Genomic DNA, 4140 nt, shown 5'->3' on the forward strand with positions numbered 1-4140 from the left:
TACTCTCTTTCCATATTATTCAGTTTTTTCCTGAGAAAATACATGTGGCAAGCATATTTTTTGAAATTTGGAAAATGTTTTCACTTGATTAACAAATCATGCTTGGTTAATAGTTTGGCTGGGTATAGAATTCCTAGTCTCAGATCATTGTTTCTCAGATGTTTCAAGGTGTTTGTTCCACTGTCTTCTAGCTTACAGTGTTATTGTTGAGAAGTATAATATTGCTCTGATTTCTAATCTTTTTGTGATCTGTTTCTTCTCTTTGGAAGGTTTTAGGAGCTTCTTTTTATCCTGGATGCTCTGAAATAGCATCATGATGTGCCTTAGCATTGGCCATTTTTTGTTTGTTGGCTATATGCTTCAAACTGGGTCCTTAAATTTATCTTTCATTTAAAGTGGGCTCTTGTTAACATCAATAGGTATGAAGAGGTGAAAGAGGGAGGTTCACAATATATTCCAGTGAGTAACAATCAGAAATCATAACAAGGTGAGAGGAGGTACCCCACTCTTTTTTTCTTTTTCTTTTTTTTTTTTCTGGTACCCTACTCTTATTGGTCCAGTGATGGCTGAATGTGCAGAGGAAACATTTTTAGGTAAGATCCTGGGCTCTCAGAAACAATAGTGTAACTTGTATCTTGGGAAAATTCTAGTTTACGAAGGTCCTTTCAACTGATCAAAACCCTTCTCTTTTTATTTAAGAAGGTTATTTTTGAAATAGAAAAGGGATCCTGTATCAGCTATAGATCAGCAATCTTTCAGAGCTAGAGAGTGTTTTGTCCTTTGATTTAATACTATTATGGTGTAAATGAAAGGATCATCTATTTTGTGAGAGTTATGAGTATACTGTGTTTCCCCCAAAATAAGACCTAACCGGAAAATAAGCCCTAGCATCATTTTTCAGGATGACATCCCCTGAACATAAGCCCTAATGCATCTTTTGGAGCAAAAATTAATATAAGACCTGTCTTCTTTTCGGGAAAACATGGTAGGTTCTCTGCCTAATAAAGAAACGAAACAAACTGGTTGTAAAATAAGGAAAGAATTTAGAACAGGACATGGCTCATCTGTACATTTCCTAACTGTGTCACGTTCTTTGGCACATGTACAGACTCACCATCATAGCTACTTGATACAATTTCTCAGATTATAACTCTTTTTTTTTTTCTGATGCAAAAAGAGCTAAAGGAAAACACAAGATTTAATCTTCCCTCCCTTGTTTTCCCATCTTCCCTCCCTTGTTTTCCCTTCACCTTCTGCCTTGTTTCTCAAGGGAGAAGAGTCTGATCTATTTGAGGCTGCACAGTCTCTGAGAGAGGGGTTTCTAAAAAGCTGAACACAAGTTGTATTTTGTTGGACTCTTCCCAAACATGTTAACATTCTTCATATAATTACAGATATAGGAAAAAATGCAAGCAGAGGTTGATGAACTGTTCTAGATTACAGAGGGATCAGTGCACTGCCCCTCTGAAAGGGGATTCCAGGGAACTTCCTGCTACAGTAATCCCTGAAGAGGGTGCTTTTAATGACTGTATGCTAAGTAAGCCACAGATCAGGAGAGACCTGTGATTCCTTGAGGGAAGATAGGTGTGGTGTTGGTGGTAATTCGCTTTAAAATACTTTAGCACTGTTACATGGTGACACATATGTGTACATTGTTGGTTTTAATCCACACCCTAGAAGACAGTGTCAGACACCCTAATTCTAATCATGAATACATGCTATAGAGGTGGTTAGGGAGCACACAATCAAAAGCTCACACTCCACCTGTCTTTCTCTCCAATCAAACTGAAAATGTGTTAATTAGCCCAATGAACACCAGAAAACTGATTTTGTTGGTGAAATTTGTTTTGTTCATGATAGCAGCTTGGCCAATAATTAGCAAACTCTTCACTTCACCCTCTGGAATGGCATCTAAGGCTTGAACTAAAAGGTCCTATGTGCAATTTCCGACTCAGAGGAGTCTGGTTGCCTGATGTCAATGCAGAAATTACTTTTAGAACATGGTTGTGTTTTTATCTTAACATTTAATGCCAGTTGTGGTTAGAGACCTAAGCCTTCAGCAGCTTATAGAACAGGATAAAGGACTATATTGGGCTCAATTTCTAATAAATGTTTAATACATGTTTGAATGTGCAGCAAAATTTGGTCTGTGACTTGCTTCCATTATCAGAAATTACTTTTCTTGAGCGTATGGGGAGGGGAGGAACCTAGAGCCCTCACCTATCTCAAACCAGTGGCTACTGACATTCACCAAAAAGAACCTAGTAGTTACGTATAACCGAACTGACCAAAGTCTGTTTTCAGCAGTGGTTCAATATAGATAGGTCACCATTTGTGACTTACTATCCTCCTTTCCTGGGAATAGAAGGGAGTAATTAGTCCAGTGGTCTCTGCTCTTGTATGCTTACCTGTGCTTGGGAGCATGCTGGGGGCAGGTCTTCACTTTTCTGGATACAAAAGCAAATTCCAAACTGCAGGTAGAAAAGAGAGATGTCACAGGTGTACCCAGGGCTGGGGTTGGATAATCCCAGAGGAAACGGTAACAGTTGCCATTTAAAAGAAGTACATGGGGCAAACCCTGGAATAGGCATGTGGCCTAGCTTATCTCATTTAAGTCTTATAATATCTTTTTCCCCCCTTCTTGGTTGTCGGAGGGCTGCTCACGGCGGCTCTGGCCAGGTGCTGGCAGCCCAGAGCCACAGAGAGCATTATTCACAATCTTAGCTGTAGAGGCCCATGTGGGAATCCAGCTGGTGACCTCGGTGGCATTAGGAGCATGGCGCTCCAACCACCTGAGCCACCGGGCTGACCCACCTTATGTTATCTTAACGAGACACATCTATCCTGGTGAAGAAACCAAACTTATAAGAGGTTAAACAACTTGCCCCTATTCTCAGGACTGGGAAGTAGTAAAAGCAGAATTTTGAATCCAGGTGCTGAATATAACACATTATATCTGGAGTCCTAGGTGAGTGCATGTATTCATAACTTCTGCTGAATCCAAAGCTGTCTTTTATCCTTGGTTGAACACTCTAGATTCCATTCCAGTACATGACCCTTAGCTTCATCTCAATACACATCGGCAACATTCCAACTCCCTTGTTGGAATCCATCTCGACCCTGTCCCCAGCAGACCTTGCAATTGTCTTTCTGGGTCTGCAGTCAGTGAGGTGCATTGTGGGATGGTTTTGAGGACAGACATCAATATGTGAGGCAAAGGCCCCAGGTGAAGTCCTGAAAAGTCTTCATGTGAGTGAATACTAATTTCCTCCTACTTACAAGGGAGTCGGGGCTGCCTCTGTAGCAAAGGGACACTGGGATTTGGGAGCTCAGCTTTTATTATTATCATTTTTAATATTATACAGTTGACCCTTGAAAAACACAGGTTTGAACTTCATGGGTCCACTTATACGTGGGCTTTTTTCAATAAGCACCTATACTGTTTTTGATCCTCAGTTTGGAGTCTGTGGATGTGGATGGCAAACTGTGTGCATCGATCTACACCATTTTATGTAGGGAACTTGAGCATCACGGATTTTTGTTTCTGCAGTGGGGGGTGGGGGTGGTGGGGGTGGTGGTGGTGGTCCTGGAGCCAGTCCCCATGGATACCAAAGGACAACTTAAGTTTTGGGGAGTGAAAAGTTATACTTGCATTTTCAACTGTGCAGGGGTCAGTGACCCAACCTCTGCGTTAGTTGTTCAAGGGTCAACTGTATTAATATTATTTGTTCCGTGTCTTTAGAATCTGCAATGATATTTAGTTTTTTTGTATGTATGAAGCTCTATTTTGAATCTTCCTTGTTTCTCCCTCTTTCTTTATCTTTCTGTTGATCAGTGTTCCTAGAGACTGTGTTAATTTTTCAGTATCCAACTTTTGAGCTTATCTGTTTTCTCTATTACACATTTGTTCTATTAACTTTTTTGATACTTTTTTAGATAATTTTATCAATCTCTGTTTTAATTCTGCTATTTCCTCTTCTATTTAAGCTCCTGCATTTAAGTTTTTTTTTAGTTGAGATATATAATTGACATATAACATTGTGTAAGTTTAAGGTGTACAATGTGTTGATTTGATATATTTATATTGCAATATGATTGCCATTGTGGCACTTTTATTGTATCACGTGATTATCACCTTGT

Source organism: Rhinolophus ferrumequinum, chromosome 13 (genome assembly GCF_004115265.2).
Source record: "Rhinolophus ferrumequinum isolate MPI-CBG mRhiFer1 chromosome 13, mRhiFer1_v1.p, whole genome shotgun sequence".
NCBI classification, from domain to species: Eukaryota; Metazoa; Chordata; class Mammalia; order Chiroptera; family Rhinolophidae; genus Rhinolophus; species Rhinolophus ferrumequinum.